Source organism: Aedes aegypti, chromosome 3, assembly GCF_002204515.2.
Source record: "Aedes aegypti strain LVP_AGWG chromosome 3, AaegL5.0 Primary Assembly, whole genome shotgun sequence".
NCBI classification, from domain to species: domain Eukaryota; kingdom Metazoa; phylum Arthropoda; class Insecta; order Diptera; family Culicidae; genus Aedes; species Aedes aegypti.
In genome coordinates this window covers 301,874,639-301,898,401 of record NC_035109.1, presented here as the reverse complement: position 1 = coordinate 301,898,401, position 23,763 = coordinate 301,874,639, and the positions used below count along the sequence as shown (strand labels likewise).

At 38.8% G+C, this 23,763-nt stretch overlaps 1 protein-coding gene and 1 non-coding gene across 4 annotated transcripts in view; both read left to right on the top strand.

The window, feature by feature from the left end:
* The window catches only part of LOC5563881 (protein CBFA2T2), a 377,408-nt gene that overhangs the window by 43,438 nt on the left and 310,207 nt on the right, over window positions 1-23,763 (top strand). The gene's annotated exons all lie outside the window — the stretch shown is intronic.
* On the top strand, window positions 2,719-2,790 carry Trnaa-ggc. The gene has a single exon. It is a non-coding gene; the product is annotated as a tRNA-Ala (tRNA).

Here is a 23,763-nt window from a genome sequence, read left to right as displayed (position 1 = left end):
ATAAAACTCGTATAAACAAAGAAGCAAGGCTTAGGATTGCCATAATGGTAAAGGCAAGTACGATTCCCAGTTTCAGTTGGGTATCTTTTATGAGCAAATGAAATAATTAATTAGGAGAAGATTAAATATTACGACAGATACGAGTTCATTTTCAGATTCGCAGGTCTTTTTTAAGGCTTGGTTACTATTTTAATACACTTCTCTGAAAGGTGTCTATTTTTGATTATAGTCTCTAACGAAAAAAAAATCAATATGGTCTCTAAAATCACTTTTTGGCTTAACCTTATCTTTTCAATGGTAGCTCCATGACTCCATTAATTTTCAACGAACTTGTGTCAAACCGAACCAGATGTATACTAGATTTGATTCTATAATCATCAGATTAATCTAAAAGTCAACTAACTGTTTGAATAATAATACTATTGATTAACAATCGATTTACTGCCGTGAATCGCAAGTCAGTCCCATCTGTAAAAAGTAGGCATTGAGAAAATGGGCTGTGAAGTTTTCAAACTCGTTTTTCATACAAATATTCAAAAAATTACAGAGGATTGGAACATGATCCAATCTTAATGAAACTTTCACAATTTTTTTATCACTACGATATTTTTCCGAGAAAAATATAAAGATGATCAAAACAAGTAACGTTTTTGTGTTCCACGGTGCAAAAGTCTGTAGTGGGACTGATATGCGGTTACTTTTCATTATGGGACAATTTGAATTGCTGTTTTTTTTTTTACTAATTTTTCCGAACAAATCATATTATTTCCTTAGTGCAGCTGAGAGAGCATTGGAAGAGATGTTGAAAACTGAACTCAACTCAATTTTGACGAAAATGCAGATGGGACTGACTTGCGATTCACAGTAGTCAAGTAGTATAAAACTAAATTAGTAGTATAAAACAACCAAAAATATGTTGAACTGATTTAAAAAAAATGAACTGATTGAAACATTGTTGTTCAATTACTTTATATAAAAACGGTTATTGCTAAAGGAAAAGTCGATCAAAGTCGTGGGAAAAGAGGGTTAATCTGCTTGTAGTGTATTCTGGTGCAACATTCTAGAGGCTCCAGAAAAACTGCAACATTCTAGAGGCTCCAGAGACTATTACGGAACTATTTCTCCAGAGATTCCTTCTGGAATACTTTCAAGAACTCCATCAGGGATGCCACCAGTATTTTTTCAATGAATGCTTAGAGGAAATTCTTCAGAATTTGGTCCAGAAAATTCTAGAGCACCCCTACGCTACCACTTCAATATTCACAGAAATTACACTGAAGAAAAAATCTCAGTATTTCCTCCAGATGTTTTTCGTCTGATTCTTTCACCGATTTCTCCAAGTGTTACATCTAGGATTTTTCCCACATGTCCTCCAGAAGTTCTTTTCCAAAGGTTATTGCAAAATTTTAGAAAAACAATGATATTTTTACAAGAAACCCAACAATAATGTCTTTTTTATTTGATTCTGGCATTTTTATAAGGATTCTTTCAAACATTCATCTACAACAATTCTCCGGAATTTTTTAAAAACTTCCTTGAGCAAACGATGAAATCTATAATGTACTTTTCCAAGAATTCCTCGATAAATTGCACCTGGGATTATTATGTTCCTCTAAAAATTTGTGCAGCATTTCATCAAAATATTGTTGCTGCGGTTCGAACACTTCACTAATATTTTTTCAAATAAAATTTCCAAATCTCCATGGATTCTTCAACACTTCGTTCAAGGTTCCAAACCAGTTAATACTATCGCAATTATTACAGTTTTTGCTGGATTCAGTTCGAATTTCTTCAAACAGCTTTTAAGGGTATTATTCTGAGCTTCGTTTTTTTTCTTTATCTTAGCAATTTATCAAAATAATCTTTGAAAAAAAAATATCATTACGACTCCGTGAGATTTTGCAGAGATCCATATAAGAATTCAACATAATAATTTAGACAAGTTTCATGATTACACTAGGATTTTCTTAAGAAATTCCTCGCAAATTTTTCAAAATTTTCCATAAAAAATGTGAAATATTATCTTGACATTTCCTTGAAGACGACCCAGAATGAAAAGCTGAAAAAAAATCTTTAAAAACTTCCTATCGATCTTCAACAAAAAAAAGGTTATGTCCAAGAGAAATCGATGAAACAATCAATAGATAAATTTCCGGAGAACTTTGGACTTTCTTGAAAAATGTCTGAAACAATCTTTTGGGGCAATTCCTGATGGAATCATTGAAGTATTGCTTCGCCATGATAAAGAACCAGCCATTATGATGACCTTTTGAGCTAAAACCATGACTCGTTTAAAGAAAACTGTATAAAACCATCCGTGGTAGATGTAGGGGTTTTAATGAAAGTGTGGTTTTTCTTAGGAAAAAAACAGGTTGGTTTTCAGAAGCTATCCAAACGATTCGTCGAAGAATCGTATAAAAAGTTCACAAAAATCACAAAACAAACATCTGAAGAGTTTTTCGGAGTAATATGTGAAAGAAATTCACAGTAAAACGAGCAGTAATAATTGTAGTAAGACATATTATCCACAATACAGTTGTTGTGGAAGCGATGTAGGTATGATAGGCACATAGTTTCTACACAAAATAAATCGCACTCGCTCTCCGCGCGTGTGTAGTGTTAATGAGATGGATGGATGTGGGTTATGAAAAGGGTCGAGTGATCTGTGGGGATTTGAATTCGGAACTAGTAACCATCTAAGTTATTTGGTCACCAAGTGGCTCGGTAGCTTAGTTGGTAAAGCGCTCGTCTGGCATACAAGAGTCCTGGGTTCAAATCCCAGCCGAGCACGTGGATTTTTTTTTTCCATTTTTTCACCCATAATTTATCCATCTTTACTACGCGTAATGAGTTAATTAATTTAAGTAGTAATTGTCATAATTTCACAAGGAAGTCTCAGAAATATTATTTGAATGTCTGTTCAAATGAGAAATCAAAGTCTCTTGTCGTGGTTCTTTTTTGTATTCATAATTCATAAATGGTTTATTTTTGGGCCATGTTTGTTTTTTTTAAGGCAAGAGTTCTTGAAAGTTCTTCTTTCTAAGTCTACTAGTCCCTAGCAACCCTGATTTTCTCATAATATCATCTAGCAAAAATTACGAAACGGTCTCCAGAGAAATATTCTGGTACGTCACTGGATGTTCATAAACCGGAATCCAATTTTAAGAGAAAGGTTATTTTTTCTCAAGATCAAATACAATATTTTTTCATATCTGATTTTGATAATTAAATACATATTCAGATCATTTTATAAATAATATTTTTTGTTTTTTCGTTGAAATATATAACCTAAATTTTTCTATTTTTGTGTATGCTGTTTACGCATGCAGAACAAACAGACACAAATATTTTTTATTGATGTGAAAACAACTTTGAAATTTATCGTTAGATTTTTCTGTTTAAGTGTTTCGGAGCCAAACTACCTATCTTTGAAAATAAATTTTTAGTCATCTATAATTAATCATTCGTCAATCATTTGTGTATTTTGGAGAATTTCTCAAAACTGGATTTTTTGTTTTAATCTGAAAAAAATAACTGGAAATATCGGAGAATTTCATTTTTATAAATGAGTAGACACCCAGTTTGAGGACTAGTTTCGATTTTTTCCTAAATGTTGTTTGCTCCACAATTCCTGCCATTTGAAGCAATTGATCTGGCAGTCCTCGGCGTAAAAGTAGTTTCTTATGAGGTGACTTATTCCATACAATAGCCGGTAGGATTTGAATTGATACATATAATTCTCATTCTGCCAAATGTCTGTTATGCCAAACGCCCAAATTAAATATTACGTGAATAAGTTAAGTAATTCTTTCATCATGGTTTTATTTTGAAAATTAGTAATTTTTGCTTAGTTATCTTGCAGTTACCACTGACATGTAGGCTAGTTCGATCGCCAGACAACATGTGTGATCCTTGCGAACATCTTGCTACGCTTGGTTAAGATCACATAAGATCAATTCCACCAAATGCACGCTTACAACCAGTACCAATTCATCCAATCATCTAGCTGGACCGCACGCAACATCTGTTCGGCTACAAATTTTGACTCTTCAATCAAATCATTCAATTATCGGGCCTCGTGTTTGGACGCATCATCGCTTCACAGAGGTATACAGCACCATTCATACGGCTGCTACATCAATCACCGCTATCTGTTTTCTTTCCATCAATTTCGCTGTGGTCACTATTGGCTACCCTGATAAAATTATTACTAAAATACAATAGATTTTATTGTTAAAGTATCGTATTCTTCGCTCAGAACAATAAAAATTATTGTTTTTTTTTATTCATTTCCATTATTTTGTTTGTTTGTTTTATTATACGTTGTGAACACATAAACGACTTATAGTAACTGTGGATATCTACAAAAGTTGTCACATTTTTCATAAATATTTTAAAACATTTTGATCAAAATGGCAATTAAAAACGTTAGCCTAAAACGTTAAAAATAGTAACTTTATTCGTTGCACTTATTTCAATAATGCCAATAGTCTTTCTATTGTATTCAACTATTTTTCCTGAAAAAAAAAATACTTCTTGGAGTTCAGAAGACCATTAAAGATTAGCAAACCTTGAAGGTATTCATTGCTCGCAACAAAATAAATTTAAATTTTGATTGCATTTCCACTCAACAAAAAAAAAATGATCTGGAAAACAGTAGAAAAGTTATAGAATTTTTGTTGCAATACGAACAGTTGTGAGTTAACAGTAAGAATAATAAATGTTTTATCTTTGCTGGAATATTTAGCGATAAATAATCACCATAGGTTTATGGCGTTGAATAGATCAAACTATAACATTAATTTTTTGTCGGGTACTGCTACTCGATTGTCCACATATGGTTCAAACCTAATCATGTAAATGCTCATCGTGCTCATGTAAGACTCGGAGGCTGGACTGGCATGCGTTAAGATTTTTTCTCAATCACAACACGTTGTGCATCAGGTGGACAACGGAACGAACCTACAGTAGTGCCATCAAACCACATAACTTAACCCGGTAGCAAAAAAGAATCTGCTGAAAATGGATGTATGCCTTTAAATGATCATATTTTGGTTTTGCATTTGAAGTTTGGATCAGCATATGGTACACATCAGATGTAATTCGTTAAATAGATGTTGCTTGATGGAATGTGGAATTCAGTATCTTGAACTAACTAATTGAGGATGATAAATGAGTGCATACTTGCTTCGAAGTCAATAATTTCTCAAATTCCAAATTGTTCGTTTCTAAGCACAACACGGAATGAATAGCACCGCAATCGCGGGCAACGGCACGAAACATCAAACCAATATTTGTTCGCAATTGATTGGATTTTGATTTTTTTGGGCACATTCAAAGCATACAAACTGTGGATATGTACGCATTTACCAACGTCTGGCTACCAAACTGTCAATTGGTCCGTGCAGTGGCCAGTATGGCTACCGATTGTAAGTGTTCCTTAGGGTGCGGCATATTTTTCAGTATCCAGTATCCAAAACCAAAAGCTTCTGTACTCTTATGAATTCTGAACTCTATCACCCAATATCCCAATCTATCATGCTTCGTGGGAATCATCTTTATTTTAAATTCAATTTTGACAATGTTAGATATAAATTTTCTCACTATTTGTTTAAAAAAGCTCTCAAAACTCAGAGATCAGCACTGAACATCAGCTGAAGTTATGCGCTGCAACAATACGCTCTACAATTTCTCCAAATTTGTTTAAACTATGCCAGAACAAAGTGGTGCATGAAAATAATTGAAATTATATTAACCAGCTTTAATTTTTCACCATAGAAGAAATATTCAAATCACTGTATCGTTTTTGTTTCTCAATATTTTTGCATCTTGTTTTCACAACTTCTCAAAAAAACTCTTCTACTTTTAAGAATCTGCGTCGACATTGATCATTGGTAATCTGGTTTTGAAGATATTCAGATGTTGCTTGGTGAATCGACATTCCCTATGTAAACATTATTTGGCCGTAATTTTGTTTTTAGTCAATTTGTCAAAAAACTAGAATATGGGCTATATAATGCAAGGTTATAAGCAGTTATTTGAAGAAATCTTACAAATCGGTTGAGTTGCCTTCAAGAAATCTGAAAATTACAAAACAATGATTTTGAAGTTTTCAGCATTTTCATGTGGCCAAGTTAGTATCAGACACAAAAGATTTCATTGCTGCTAAACGGTTGCACCAACTGGCTTTATTTTTTCATAACAGACTCTCATTGAAGTTATGTTTTGAACAGCGAATGACCGAACTTGAAAAAAATCTGTAGCCTGAGATATTTACGGGGAGTATAGAAAAACGTCGGTCCCCCAAGAAATTTTGGAATATCTTCGGATCAAGATGACTAATGATCAATATCGACACAGATTCTTAAAATAGGATAGTTTTTTTTTTGGGTTTGCGAGAATATGGTGCAGAAACATTGAAAAACGAAAAAGTTATCGCAGTTTGATTTTTTTGTGGTAAAACAATGAAGCTGCCGGTAGAGGGGAACATAATGTTGAATAAATAAGTGATTGTTTGTTGGGTATAATATATATTCATCGGTGAAGTTAATATTACTTTGCTGTTTTTTAATGAGCTCAAAACCTTTACTCTCATTATCCTCAAAATTAAATTCATGAAATAAATTGTGGATCACCAAATTTGTTCAAATTTATAGCTACATAGTATCAATTGAAACTGCTTTTATCTAAATTCTTGATAATTCTATGAAAATGGCGCCTTTGTTATGCTTCCAAGCGTATTGGTGTCTTCTAGAAAGTTTTTCAGTTAATAAATGCGCTTCTCTTAATGTACTCAGCATTTTAATCTATCCCCCTAGAAGTGAGAAAGAAAATCAATTTCTTTAACTTTTCAATACACATGGAAGGTGCCTCTTGGTTAGATGCAAGTGTGCCCCAAAAACACTTGATTAACTGCAATAACTTGTTTTGAGCGAGATGCAGTTTTCTGGAAAATTCTTTATTTTAACGATTTATAAAAGTTCAAACTTAAATTCTTTCCCCCCTGATGCGGAAGTCAAGGCCCCATCGGAATCAGGGAACAACCTCCGGCTCCCGTGGGCAAACTCCGGTAGCAAAGACGACGAGGGAATAACAGGGTCGGATGATAACATCTGGTTAACAACTTTAGAAACAAACTCCAAGATAAGGTCTCGGCTAGTCGGAGCCACCCTAGTCGTCCGGAAAAAATCGATCAAGTCAGTTAGTAGATCTAGGCCCTTCTATGGCCTTAACCCGAGTGATGAATCTCACCCCAGAAGAAACCCAATCAGAAACTGTCCAAGCAGGTATCGATCTCTTCCAAAAATCCAACACTCTTCGGGCACATCACCGCGCCTCTCCCCATCAGCAACAAACACTGATAAGTACGACGACTGGTACATAACTCATAACTGTCCGGCGGCAATAATCTCCGCGGATACCTCGGCTCTTCCTGGGCACCCGGGCACTTCAACCCGGGCAGTAAATCCCACCCCTGTGCTAACGACACCCCTACGTACACACAGCAAGGACCTCGGTCTACCCGAAAACCCAACCCAGGGTGACGGATCCTTTGTTGATCCAACCCAAAATACCACCAACGAGACTACTCCGCCCTTGGCGAGTAGCCTAGTACCACCTTTGATTGGAAGAGCTCTGCCTTATTCGACTTCCGTCCCCCACTCGCTGAGCACGAGCCCAAGCCCCTCCCGTGTATGGTTCCCGGTGGCCGAATCACCCTTGCCGCGCAGTTGAATGTGAATGGCATTTTCTACAGCTTCCAGGACATGGAATGGCTCTACAAGAGATCCACAGAGCAACAACCGCAGTGATGAACAATACACTAAGCAAAAATACCTATGGTATTCCAAGAATTACGCCAACATCTACCAATCGGTTTGCATCGGAGTTGCCGCCGAACTATCCGCTAGCGGGATCAAGATAGACACTGATCTACCGATTGTTGCGATCCGCCTTCCGTAGCCCTTCCCCGTCTCGGTGGCTTCCATTTACTTACCGAACGGCAAGCAGCCCAATTTAGAATCCCGACTCAAGGACGCTCTTGAGTAAATTCCACAGCCAATGATGATCCTAGGCGACATCAATGGCCACCATCGAGCTTGGGACAGCCGCCGCAACTTTGCGCGTGGCTCCATCATTGTCAATGTTGCAAACCAGTTCAACTTAAGCGCTCCGGGCCTAAAAAGAGACTTACCGAAGACCATCCGGACTAAACCCTTGCCCAAGAAAGCTATCAGGTTGCACGTAACACCTGCCGTCAGGTGATTCGGGGGACCAAAGACAAGTCCTGGACAGACTTTCTGGACGGCATTACCGAAGACCAGTCGTCGTCTGAGCTCTGGCGGCGCATAAACTGTTTCAATGGCAAAAGACGGGCCAAAGGTATGACCCTTAAAATTGACGCTGTTACAACAAAAGATCCGGATGTCACAGCCGACGTTCTGGCGGATGCTTTCCATGAACTCTCATTCATTCTAAAATATACCCAACCTTTCTTCAAACGCCAGCCCCAACCAGAAACAGCAGTTTACCGTTTCCAAGTTCCTCCAGACAAAGGCCAACCTTCCAACCGTCCCTTTTCGCTCAAAGAGCTTGAGTATGCCCTCAAAACAGCAAAGGGAAAATCAGCTGGGCCCGATGGAATCGGGTAATCTTCATCCGAGCGGTCAAGAAAAAGCTGGACCATCGGCAGCATGCCTTCCGTCTGGCCTCTCTCGGCCAAAACTTGGACGATGATCAGAAGAATGGTGAACCCGTAGAAATTGCAGCACTTGATCTGGCCAAGGTCTATAACCGAGCGTAGACGCCCGGAGTGCTTGACAAAAGCAGGCACAAGCCGCCACAAAAACCGATCACGGTCAATGGCAAACCAATGCCAACAAGAAAAACCGTTAAAGTCCTCGGTGTGCACATCGATCGGTACTTAACCTTCCACACTCACTTTGACCGTGTCAAAAAGGCCTGCAAAAACCGGGTAAGGCTGATCCGGAGCATCTCAGGCAGACGTATCAGAAGCAACAGAGCAACCCGTCAGCGCGTAGCTGACGCCATAATCAACAGTCGACTCCTTTACGGAATCGAGCTAACGTGCCGAGAATTCGACACAATGTTGTCCTGCCTGTCTCCGACATATATCAGTAGTGTGAGCAGAGCACACTAGCGGGCTTACTTCCTTCAACTCCGGCCGCCGCCGTCTGCGCAGAAGCCGGTATACTTCCTTTCCGCTACAAGGCAGCGATGGCAATTTGCAAACGAGCAGTCAGCTATCTGGAGCGCACGGAAGACGACGGGTAGGTTTGCTTTCTCGAACAGCAGGCCAACTATGCCCTGAGAGCTATGGCCGGGCTCCACCGTGTAGGACCGAGAAGCTGGAAGGCCAAAGAGATCACAAGTCCCAATTCCGAAGAGGCGCAGCCCCTGCAGCGGTTAAAACATGCTTCCGGCAAATATTGAAAGAACGATACAGTGACTCCGAACTACGCTACACTGATGGTTCCGAGCTAGCGGGCCGAGTGGGCATATATATCAACTTACCAGCTTGAACCTAGCATACTACCAGCCAGTACAGTGTTCGGTGTTTTCTGTCGAAGCAGCAGCAATCTACCTTGCTGAGGATAGCCAGGCTCTAGTCCTTGTTGTGAGTGACTCTGCTAGCGCCCTGCTGGTAATTGGATCATGTACCAACAGGCACCCCTACATTCAGGCCACGCAGACTAAACTGGACAACAGAAGCGGACCAATAACGTTCATGTGTGTACCCGGTCACTGCGGCATAATCGGCCACGAACGCGCCGACGCACTGGCTAGCCTTGGCCGGCAAAGCCGCTTTCGAACCAATGAAGTCCCGGGTGAAGACATCAAGGTCTGGACAAAACCCACAATATGGAAGGCATGGGCGACTGAGTAGATGCGAGACAGATCCTCCTTCCTCCAGCGAATCAAGCAGGACCAGAGTTGCTTGCTGTCACCATCAACGCTTGAAATTTTCTGATTTGTACAGGCCGACTGCGATACAATTCAAATCATTCCATATCACATCAGCATCATACTGTCTACTCCATCACCGGTGCAATGATGGCGATAGACTATGGATATCACTGATGGGGAAAGTTTAGCCTTAAATTGAGTAAATAAAATGGCATTTTATCAGTACGATATTCATGATAGTGCTGCAGATGGATTGAAACTATGTGTTTGTCACTGAAAAACATTAATAGCGTAGGTACAGGGGATAGGCAAAATGATTGAGATAGGCAAAATTTTGCCTAAATTCAAATGCTCATAACTTTATGAAAAATTGATAAAATTGGATGCATCTGGAAGCAGTCGACGGCAAATTTGGTCTACTTTCAGGAACATGCTTGGTCATGCATATTGGCCACTGGACACCGGAGATGTTCCGGATTTTCCGAGGTCATGTCTAAATGTAATTTTTTCTGTCACTTGTATTTTTATGCGGTGTAAAGTTGGATAGATGTTTACTATTTTCCTAGAAACTAGAACTAATAGGAAGTCGAATGCCGTCAGACGCATCAAGATTGGTTGGAAATCTTCAGAAATATGACCATTTCCGTAAAATGGTTCCGGAAAACATGGTCAGTCATGTTTTTATTCCCAATTATGTAAATACTATCCGGAACTATATCCAAGTGGGCATCAACCTTTAACATGATGTTTCCAGCAGCATATTCAGAACCATTGGATGTATAGACCACTTTATAGAAGGTTCCAGGTGCTCTGGGGAAAGTGGTCAATTAGGAACATATCTGGAACCATATCAATATGGGCATTAAACTTCATGGTTTTCAAAGCTTATGCTATCCGAAGCATTTCCAGCACCACCGGCTGCCATGACTACTTAATTGTAGGTTCCAGATGCCCCAGGGAATTTGGCCAATTTGGCCGTTCACCTGTTAAGAATCACCTTCTACCATGAACAGTAGGATCCATGTGACTTGAAGGATGTGGAGCATTTTCAGAATCACAAGATTAAATAACCACTCTATAGTAGATTCCATGGGCTCCTAGAGATGTGGCCAATTCGGAACATAACCACATCCCCAGGGCCCATGGAAACTATTACACAGTGCAGTGGTTATATAAATATGTTGCACTGTAAATGCTTCTAGTAGCATAGCCTTCAAAAAACTTGATGTTTATACCCATACTGATGTGTTTTCGGGCATGTTTTGAATTGGCCACATGCCCGGGGCACCTGGAACCTACTATAGAGTCGTCATGGCAGCCGGTGGTGCTGGAAATGCTTCGGAAAGCATAACCTTTGAAAATCATGAAGTTTATTGCCCATATTGATATGGTTCCAGATATGTTCCTAATTGACCACTTCCCCCAGGGCACCTGGAACCTTCTATAAAGTGGTCTATACATCCAATGGTTCTGAATATGCTGCTGGAAACATCATTTTAAAGGTTGATGCCCACTTGGATATAGTTCCGTATAGTATTTACATAATTGGGAATAAAAACATGACTGACCATGTTTTCCGGAACCATTTTACGGAAATGGTCATATTTCTGAAGATTTCCAACCAATCTTGATGCGTCCGGCGGCATTCAACTTCCTATTAGTTCTAGTTTCTAGGAAAATAGTAAACATCTATCCAACTTTACACCGCACAAAAATACAAGTGACAGAAAAAATTACATTTAGACATGACCTCGGAAAATCCGGAACATCTCCGGTGTCCAGTGGCCAATATGCATGGCCAAGCAAGTTCCTGAAAGTAGACCAAATTTGCCGTCGACTGCTTTTAGATGCATCCAATTTCATCAATTTTTCATAAAGTTATGAGCATTTGAATTTAGGCAAAATTTTGCCTATCTCAATCATTTTGCCTATCCCCTGTAACTACCACGTGATCACTCATTCGGCAGTGATTATGATCTAGAGTGCGATGTCGTATCACTGCTGTTGGTTGTCAGATCAAAGTGATATTGATTGTTTTAGGACATTAGCAGTCAGCTGATTTGATTAATATTGTACAACTCTGAGCAGGACGTCTTACCGTGGACGGACGTGCGTGACTGGAGAGAGCAAAGAGTCCTGACGCGCTTGAGAACAGGCCACACTCGAGCAACCCACAACATTGGAGACGGCTGGAACTTCCGGAAAATTTGCGAGACTTGTAACCCCAGGAATTCCAAATACAATCAAACACCCCACTGAATAACAGACATAGCATCGGCCACGGACGCGAAAAGGGCACTGAAACGGTAACACAAAAACAGGAAACGAACTAATTACGACGAAGACCTAGGATATGAAACAAAGACGGACTGAGATTTGGATAACGTTTAAAACTGTACAGAAACATTGGTGAGGGATACTCCTCTGGTACCCTCAATTATTTTCTCTTTTTCACCGAAATGAGCCAGCCTCTGGCTGCAAATCTTGTTAATAAAGATAATAATAATAACTTAACATTCTTAAACTGTGAAATATAAAATGCAAAAGTTGTGTTTATAAAACCACTTGAAAGGGGTTATTATTAAAAAAGTACAGTTATGAACTTGATGTCTTCAATAAAGTTGTTTGAAACATCAGATTCTATTTATTTTTGTAAAGAGATCAACCTTGAATATTGAAAAGTTAAAACAAATGAATTTTCTACTTCACTTCTAGGGGGATTAATCAAAACTCTGAATACATCAAAAAAGCGCTTTTATTCACTGAAAACCTTTCTAGAAGACACCAAAACCACAGAACAGATAGCCATCCTAGAACAATAAGCAGATTTCTTCTAGAGTACGAGAAAGTATGTAGCAGAGTAGGCGAATAAAACAATGTTTACCCAATTGGAATTTACTGTACAGACTATTGACGTTAGTCTCGTCTAAAAAGATCTCCTTCGCTCGTATAAGTTGTTTGACGTTATGTCAACTTTGTTGATTCGCCGGCACAGTAAGCCTTGCAGTCAAGTAGGTAGGGTAGGTGTACCAGTATTCGCCACCCTAAGGAAAATTATGTTTTATAAATAAATCAAAAGACCCTTGATCACTGTTCAAACAGTGAACGAAAGCTTCCAATTCATGTTTAGAAGGAAAACTGTACTGGTCAGATTTTTTTTTAATGCGCCATTTACGTAGTTTTCTTATTGATGGTGGTGAATCCAGGAACACTATGATGCAAAGAAGCAAATATCATGAGGATTTTTTTTCTATTATTTTCTGAGAAAAGTTCGAGATTTCTAAGAAGCTTTCCGTATAATTATAAAACGATTTGACTAACACGCTACGGTTTTTGCCTATATGTTTTGTACAACGGTATATAATTCGGGGTGGTGAATACTGGTTCATCTTCCTTACATAAATCAAAATATATGCCTACAAAAACCTGATAGGCTCCGATAGGCAAACATGAACGATTTTCCGCTGAATATTGACTTTAGCATCCTTTTGCGTTTAAATTTTCTTTGGAAATGTGTAAAAAATTGTGTGGTTATGGGCGACCGGAGTTGTCGACCTGAACCAACCATTTTCAAGTTCCCCCCGTCCCCTTGCTTCACGGGGAATGAATTTGTTATTTAACTTACAAAAAATCAATTTTCTTACATCCTGTAAAGAAAAAGATGTCGAAAAAAAGTTTCCCTTCATGCAAAGTGTGCCGCAAATACTGTATTTGCTAAACGAGTTTGATTTTTCTGTTCAAACACAAACTCGTGCCCCAAACCTCTTCCAACATATTATTTGTTTTGTTTATTATTTTCACCAAAGGTTTGCTATGATGTAAGAGAAGCAGGAAAAATAGCTGTCAGTTTGATGTGGAAATTTTTAGACGAGTGCAAGGTTGATTAATTTGACGTGGTTTAATGCTCTTTCTTCTCATTGAAATAAATTAATACAAATCTTCTTTGCTACAGCACCACTAGTTTGGAATGCACTCGATATGGCGCATTAGATCCGCTATCCAGAGTAAATGACTGACGTCTGGTTCATAGCGAGGGAAAAGAAATTATTAGAAGTTCCGGTATTCCACCAGTGTCGAGTTCTACAAAATCAGAAAAACGAGTGAATTTATAAGTTTTTGTTTATTTTTCCAATGGGATTTATACTAATTTTTGTCATATATCTCCCCGATCTTAAATAGTGTGGATCGTAGTACGGGATGTCGAATCAAAGTGTGGGAATAAGTCGGATCGATTAGGTGTCTTAGGGCCGATTTCTTTACTTTAGCTTAAGCCGTAAGCCACGTTTGCTAAACTGGGGTGAAGAAATCGGCCACTTGTAGCGTGAAACGACGAATAAGCGCGGTGTAGACAGCAACCTGATCCGACGTAATCCCGATACTTGACTTCATAAGTGCACATTGTAAGAAATGCAATTACACAGCGTAACAAAAATGACATTTTTGCGTGTCTCAAGGATTCAATTATGTGTCTCTAGTAGATTTGGGGTCGCTGAATCTGATGCCGTTCTCAGAAATGTCCCTGGACGTCACAATTTTTTGCTACAGGTCGCCAAAGTTCTATAACCAGTGTTTATTTATTTATCTATTTATTTCTTACATCTTCAACTAGTGTTGCACAGATATTTACTTAAGCTAGATATTTAATTCTATGCTTATACGCAGACTTACTCAAATTGAAATCAAAGACGTCACATGTTTCGTTGAACAAACGGCAGCACATGGCCCATGGCTCGTTGTATCCATAGTTGGTGCGATGAGCTGGTTGCCACAGAAGACTGTAGTTGCGAAGGGGTCTTTGGGGAATGGAGAAATTGAGTTGTCCCAAAAGGGAGTTGCAATCTACATCACCATTCAATAAGCCAAATACAAACATTCGTTGCAATAGTTTTCTCCTAGTTGCTAGTGAGTCCAAGCTGATCAGCCAACATCGTTCTTCATAGGGCGGTAAGTTCACGGTATCATTCCAGGGAAGAATTCTTAGAGCGTACTTGATGAAATTCCGTTGGATTGCTTCTATTCTGTTCACCTGCACAGCGTGGAAAGGAGCCCAAACTACGACTCCGTATTCCAGAAGGCTGCGAACAAGGGCACAGTACAGATTTGAGCGCATAGATATCCTGGAACGCGTTCGTGTTCCTTTTCAAAAATCCCAGCGTGGCGAATGCTTTAGCAGTGATCGCGGCAATATGCTCATTAAACCGGACTTTGGAGTCCATAGTGATGCCCAAGTCTTTAACTGCATATACACGGTGCAAGTTGGTTTGTCCTGTCGTGTAGTCGAACCGCAGAGGCTCGCGCAGACGGTTGAAAGATATAACAGAACATTTTTGAATATTCATCTGCATACCATTCAATGTACACCACCGCAAAAGACGATCAATATCCTCCTGGAGAGCACAACAATCAAGTGTTTGGAATGATATATGAAATTATATGAAATTTTAAGTATGATTTATCAAACTTTTTTGTGATCAAATCCAGCAAGCATGCAAAATAGGACTTCAACTTTCATTTCTAATATGATTTGTTTAAAATTGCACAATAATATTTACAATAAATCGATTTTTTCAATATGCTTGCAGTCTCCATACAAAATTCTTCGTTTCTCTTATGTGACAAAACACAATGCTTTTCTAAAGCACCAATAAATAACTTTTGAACATCAATAGTATCAAGAACTTTGCTGATAAGTATTGTTATATACATAATGTTTGAATTCTGCGGCAAATTTAGCAAATAAATTGCCTTACTAACTGGGAAACTTGCATGCAAGTTGGCTGATATAGCCAAATTTTTCATTTCCAACGGCCAATATCTTGAAAACTAGACGTGCTATGAAATTTCTGAAAACGGCAATAGATTCAGCAACCCTTAATTAAGTAAATAGCGGTATTTTGATGCTTGAGACAAAAACGTGTTCCGCAGTGTTATTGGTCAACTAAATTTATATTGATTCATGAGTTAAAATAATACCAACGTGACTTAAGATGATGATTAATGACTATATCAAGGTTTTTTTTTACTGAAATATGATCTACGATTGATCATAATAGTTGCAAACTCTAAAAAACTCCTTTTGAATTTTTTTTATTAATTATAGAATCATTATTGTTCGTATGGTATCAACATTTTAAATCTAATTCCATAATTTTTCACCAAAAGTACCATATCTTTTACCTAAATCTGAGAGAGAGAGCAGACAGCTCATTGACATTTGGTATGTTTTCTTGCCTTCTTTCTTTAATTCTTGGGTTGTGCACAACGCTCAGAAGAACTTGATTTGGTAAAAATCATATTCACTTCCTATTGTTCACTATGGAAAAGGATATGAATATAAAAAAATCAATAGCAGTTCGCCAACACACAACTATATCTAGGTATTCAACTTTTTAAAATGTGAAATTATTGAAAAACATCCAAAAATTAAAATCACGTTGACTTTTTATTGATTTTTTATGGTATTTTACGCTCTGCCCTTCAAATGCGCGGTTTTTCGCTAACAATAGGTGACAGATACCCTTGACTTTTGGGGGCTCGCAATCTAAGCTAGCAGTCTCCTCTCTCTCTCTGACCCAAGTAACTAAATTTATCATGGATGACCATGAACCTAGTTCAAAAAACCAGCAAGCTGATGAAACGTCAAAATGTGTCCGCGGCAAAGTATCATTTTCTTACATACAGTACTGCACAGAATAAAGTACGCGTTATCATCGCAGCCACCGAAAAACGGTCAATGCGTGCTTAATTCTGCCCAGTAATGTAAATTAAATTTCCGGTCATCAGTTCATGTCATTAAAGTCATTAGAAATGAAGAATTATTGATTTCTAACATATTTGAACACAAATCGCGTGGGTTCATTCTTACTCTTTCTCTATGAGGATATGAAAAATAATACAAAACAACTAAAAAATCTATTTGTAATGAACATTTACCATTCATACTCGAATTCAATTAAAAAAAAACTATTGTAGAATCTGATTACTAAAACAGAGAGAAAGTGCAAAACCATTTTTCGTTACCCTCAAAATAAATGAATATATTGCACTCCCTCTGGAGATTACCTTCATTTTGCAATAACCTTGGAGTAGAAATCCTAAAAAAGATTTAGACGAGTTTTCTTGTCTAATTCTGTACATTTTTCGAAAAATTTACTGTGTAAAAAGCTTGCCCGCCGCCACCAGATGCGCTAGTGTTCGCGTTTATTTTGGCAGCTGTTTTTGATGTCATCTTTCCTATCTGTTCTGTGCCAAAACGCTATCCGACGCTATAAACACTTCAGTCGTCGCGCTATTGTGTTTTAAACAACACTGCTGAAAAAACCTTGCTTTTCGTTCACAACAGCAGCGCGATGGTTCTGACGGTGGCAAACCACGCGACGACTGAAAGGTTAATACAAAACGCTAAAATGACGAAATCTCCCACAATGGAAAAATATCGACCCAAATCGGCACCTCATCCATGCGGCTTATTACGGCTCTCGAAAACCTTCATATTCCACGGAAAAAGTCGAATAATGACAGTTGCATTCACTGGAATCGTGAGGAGGCTTCCGTTGTGCTTCAAAAAAAATGTGATTTTTTGATATCTACTTACGCCAATTGAAAGAGTCCGTTTTTCACTGATGTTCATAGACACAAATGTCAATTTGGACAAATTGAGATGCAAAATTATGAAATAATGGAATCTCTCTGGTGGGCTTCGATCCCACGACACCCCAGTACGCTAGACACCCAGACAACCAGAAGTCGCATAACAGTAGACCAAAAAAGTCGTTTATTTGTACAAATTGCACCACTCCCACACTACATGGTGGATAAAATCTTTTGATCAATGAGTTTCCTCGCATAAAACGCTTTTTTATGAGTTCGTATGTACATTACATTTCGTCCCGTATACTTTTACAAAGTAAGTCGGATTAATCCGTAGCAGCTGTCAAATAAACTTTGTTATCGTAAATTAAGTCGCAAAAGAGTACATACTAATTCGCAAGAAAATCATCACACTTGCGTTGTATGTTATGTTTCATCATATAAAATATGCACGTATATCGCCTCCACTTTTGTCCGTATAAGGCCTTTTCGCGACATCTAATACGTGAAACTTTTCCCATATAAGCATCGCACAATGAAAAGGTGATTTCATTACATGTACACAGCTAAAAATATGTTGTAAATTTAAGTTTATTTTCATGCACATATTTGGAGCATCAAAATAAACTGAAATGTCAACGATAAATCGCTTATTTTTCAATCAAATGCACTTTAAATTTACACGATCATGTACATATCATTCAAGCATCTTTGGTTGAAAACTAAACGAAATGCCGTAACAATAGATGATTTTGGTTTATTTCTACTCTATGCTTCAGTTTACGCTACATTGGAATTTAATTAATTTTATCTGTGTACATTCTGGTTGTCTGGGCCAGTGAATGAAATTATCGCGGAAATGAGACGAAAATAGGCACTTTTCAAGCAACCCGACAATTAGTTGCCGCCTTTATCTGCGAGAAACAGATTTCGTGAACTGCTATATTTGTTGATCATTGTGCTGACGAGAAGCCAAGATCGATCCGATCATATGCACTAGTCCAACTTTATCGGCTCTAAACTTATCGCGATAATTATCAGACGAGAAATAACAAAAATGTTTGCCGCCGACGGGGTTCAAACCCATGCCCATGAGCAAAAACGTTTTCAGAAACGTGCGTGCACCATAACCTCTCGGCTACGCCAGCTGAACGAAGGGGGAGAGAAATTTGGTATATAAAAGCTACATGCTGAAGCGAAGGACACTCAAAACGACGAAACAAGAGAAGAAAAGAAGGAAGCCAACTTTTCGTTGCTGGTGATAATATAAATTCGCTGCTGCAGATCTCGTGAGAGCACACTCTCGCAGTACTGGATGGGTCGGATATTATCGCACGCCTCTTTTCGCCGGAAAATCGGCTTGAGCGATAGGCTTATGATTATCGCCGTGACCGATAACTTCACTCCCTGGTCTGGGCAAGGCGCGTTGACCAACTACGCCACAGAACGATTCTGCAGCGCTGTCGGCCAACCTGAACTCGAAGTCCTTTTCTTTCACGACTTTGCACCTTCTTCTGCTCCCTTAGATGTCCAATTCCGATGCTCCTAAGCGAACAACAGAGAGAGATTGTTTTTTTTTAGCGTCGATACTGTTCGCTAATATCCACGGCACTTACTCATTAGCCAAGTGCGGCTTAAAAATTTATTTTTCATGATTTTGCAACTCAATTTGTCCAAATTGGCGTTTGTGTCTATGAACATCAGTTTTTTGTATGCTTAACTAATTTTGAATGGACTTTGTTTTTATAACAAATCTTCTTTTCATTTTGTTATAGTTTCCTTGAAATACTTACTTTGTTATGTGTAGCACATTTCTATATAATTGTGGTACAATTTTAATGAAATCCTCTAGTCAGGGTGCTTAGCTTATAAACAAGTGTTCTTAAATAAATTTGTGATAATAAAATTGAGTGGTTTGCCGTGAAAATTTCATCTCAATAACTCACTCGAGCGCAATGTTACAGCATGCCAAAGTTGAGCATTTTGTATGAAAGTCGCCTTATTCTACTTTTATTCGGAACGCAACTGTATATGCTTCTCTATTTCAAAATGATTATGTATAAGTAATCTTTAAGAGCACATAAAACTTTTATAATTGGTTTCATTCATATAGTTTTCATAAAGTCATGGTTAACTAGTCTAAATATTTGTTTGTAAAATGAAGAATAACATGCAAAAATAGTAAGCTTCAGAAAAATCTGATGTTTCACAAACTTTTCATACACTTAAGTTTGTAGTAAATTGTGCCTATATATTCAAAATTGGTTTAAAAATAACTAAATGATTTGTTCAATCACAAAGCTTACCTTCAAGTTGCTAATGCTCACTCTGAATTTTAATATTTTTGGGTCAAACTTTGATGTTTCACTTTTTGTGTATGCAGAAGAGCACACTGACTTTTGGTGTTTAATACTTTCGAAAATCAAGCCGCACCCTAGTATTCATGCTCTAGCTCCAATCAAATCTAAGCTTTGTTGGCAGAGATTGGTCATCATCGGCACATGTTCGACCGGTGTGCTTTCCAAAACTAGTGTCAGAAAAAACTGTCTATCTCAGATCCATAGAGGATCGTCACGGGGACGTTATATGGGGACATGAGCAGCAGGATTTTCCCACTGCCACGGTATGCGCCAGTCCACCTGTGTGCCACGTTTAAAGCTCCAATGCTCGACGGCGATAATCGCCGCCGCTCGCCCGGTGAGTAATCGAGTATAATAGCGATTTTATTTATTCATGAAAATCGGGTACACACAAGTATTCTGTTTTTCCAAGCAGCAGCTGATGCCCGCGCCGGCCGCCCGGTGACAGCGTAAATGGCTGCAATTGAGGAGCTCTCGGGGTTGGGAATTTGTCGGTACCATGGGGAAGAGGGTGTATCAGTTTGCTAGAATGCTGGACGCCGCTGTTGTGATGTGGGAATATGGTTTTAAAAAAATAACGTACATCATAGGAAAAATATTATGGATCCTTTCTTCCGAACGGTTGCTAAACGAAGCGTTTTCGTGAGTGACCCAAACACGCGACCGGATGGCACCGATTAATTTGATTTATTGACGATCCGCAAATCCGACCGAAATGGGACAACCGAAAGCGTCTGAGTGGTACTGGGAATCTACGCGGGTCGTAGGTTATCGGGCTGAAATTGGGTAAGAAAAATGTGACCAGATGGGTGCAGGTACGATTTTTAGGACTGATTTAAACCTTTAATTGCACATGTGGTGGTTATTTGTGGTTGTTGCACTATTTATTTTTCCTTTTTTAAGAAGCAATTTTTGAGAACCAAAAATTTGTATATGAAATATGTCAACAGTATGGAGTAAAATAAAATTTTAGACACGTTGCTAAAATGTTAGCATGACTTATTAATATTAGTTTCTTATTTGAGACCTATATAAAGTTTTATTATTAATTTTTAAAAGCTTCCTCAAATTGTTTTTATTAAATAGTTCTCTTTGTACCAATTATGGCAATAGTTTTCCTAGCATTACGCCCTCACTGGGACAAAGCTTGCTTCTAAGCTTTGCAATGAAATTAGCAGCTTATATTGATTGAAAATCCACCGGTATCGTAGAATTTTTACAAATTGACATAAAAATTTATACTTTAAAGCTCTATAACTTTTAATCAAAATCCTCAATAGTCGATCAGTTATATCCGCTACATCCGCAATTGTCCACATGTCCTCTGTACACGCTGAAAATGTGAAAGCAACTGCTGCAGTTTTATCGTATCACGTTGCTTTCACTGATAACATTCACAGCACATAATCTCGCTCCGAACGAAAATGTTTGAACATCTAATGGGGCATCTCATCGGAACCCCCGGTATACGTCACATCCTCGCATTAGGTTAGATAAACGCTTCGATAGACAACTAGGTTTAAGAAACGTTTATCGAACCACAACGTTTCTATTATTCTTCCACAGAATCCATCGCAGTCTCGGTCGTAGTTGTTGTTCTTTTGGTTGTGGGTTTTCAGTACGCCTTATTTACCCCCCTTCGGAACCGCACCGCCTTCGGGTCGACGTCTCTGAGAAAACAACAAAACATTATTGATTAGGTTTATTATCCTTTCGCAACCTCAGCCTCCCGCCCTCTAGAAGGATCTACCGGAACAGAGACAGAAGATACTTCCACACCGGTGCGGAGTAAGCCATCAACCCAAATCGACACGTGGCGCGGGTGGAATATTATTATTTTATTGCTTTTGTACGGAGAAGGGTGGATGCTCCAATCTTTTCTAGGATCTGCAGCCGTCTGTCTACTGGGGAGAGGTGGTTTCCATTTGGAAGAAATTCTCACGCTTGCTGTCGTCATCTTCTTGATTTAGTCCTAAAGTAGGCTCATGATGTGGGCCAATTTGTTAGGTAGGTACCTATATTACCCAGCCCAATTTACCCTAAATGCAAATAATCCTCAAAGTGACAAAAAAAGCATTGACTGGAACGAGTCTTGAAAGTGAGAATTTTTGAATGTTGAGTGTCCGGAATTTAAAGCTGTCCGTAATATGAATCAAAACGGTAAGTCAGATGTGAAAATATTGTATAATATTGGTTCCCTAATGCTGCCTTGAGGAACACCAGCTTTTACAGGAAGTCTTTCAGACTTGGAATTCTGATAACTTCTTCTTCTCCTTGGCATTACGTCGTCACTGGGACAAAGCAGGCTTCTCAGCTTAGTGTTCAATGGGCACTTCCACAGTTATTAACTGAGAGCTTCCTTTGCCAAAGTTGTCATTTTCGCATTCGTATATCGTGTGGCAGGTACGATGATACTCTATGCCCAGGGAAGTTGAGAAAATTTCCATTACGAAAAGGTTGTGGACCGACCGGGAAACGAATCCAGACACCTTCAAAATGGCTTTGATTTGTAACCGCAGACTCTAACTACTTGGCTAAGAAAGCCCTCATACATAAAGTGAATTTCTGATATCGGTGACCAACATCGTAACTACATGAACTTAATTCGATTCAAATTGTATTTTACGAACATTCTCCAGTGCGCACGACCTAGCATGGCCCTTTTGCATCTTGTTGTTCCATTTTTCTGAGACAAGCAAAGGGAAACCTTTCAATTCCCGCACTAGGTTGAATCAATCGGTTTTTGCCAGATCGGTTCTGTTTGTTCCAGTCTGGCACTTGTTCTCACATGTTAAAATGTTTGCCTACACATGTTCCAATATGTATCCGACTCTCACCACCCTGCACTGCATCTCCCCACCATCCAAGCGACACAATCGGCAGGACACATGTGTCTGCATTCTCGTACATCTTTCTGTTCTCTTTCTCCCGACGACGATCGGGTTCCACATGTATCTTCCCAGCTTTTATTTATGTTTTATTAAATCAAAGGCTTATTATTTTCTGGAAATTGTTTCTTTGTTTCTGCTTCGTTCTTTCGCACCCAATGCCAAGTGCCACCCACAATGCTCCCCCTTATCTGGAAAATCGGAAACAAGTGGGACATTCTCACTAGGCACCGTTGTTGTTTGGTCGCTTCTTTTTCCATCCCTAGATCGTATCGTCGTCGTCGTCGCAATCAACATCATCATCAACAAAAACATCCTTCCAGCCATGATTGGTGGCACCCAACCAGCCAGCCAACCGGGCGGGCAGTCGAGATTCATATCAGGCTGACGAGCCCTCGGAGACGCTTTCCATTTTGCGGCATGCGAGTGCACACATACACACTAGGGTGGTTCAAATTGCAAGAAAGTTTGTAACTCCAGCTCCCATATCTTTATTGCAATCTGAATAGAGTGTGGTCTTTTGATTCCGTTGGATCATTGTGGGATGAAGGAAAAATTCAAGATCAATCGTGTCCGCTTCGTGTTGTGCGAGTGCGAAAGATATTCGCGTTCATTCGAGGATGGATTGCCAACTGGTGAGCTCGTTTCATGCTTATGATTACACATATTTATCGTGGCCTAGTTACGTTTATGTTATTTTTAAACAAACTATAGATATCATATAATTTGATATATTAACCCGTATAGGCCTGAGTGAGAGCAAAAATACTAAAACGCTCACCGCTCAGCGAATACGTAACGGATCCAAATAATATTTTGTCAGTATACTGGTTCACATATCTAGTTTCTAAAAGTGGCCAGAGGAACTCGGGAATATTCCTGTGGCCGGAGTTATTCTAGTGGGTCACTGGGTCAAGTCGGGTAAAAAAGGGCGATTTTTTGGGACATGACAAGTTAACTTTATTTATATGTAATGGCAATAATTTTAATTTGCATAA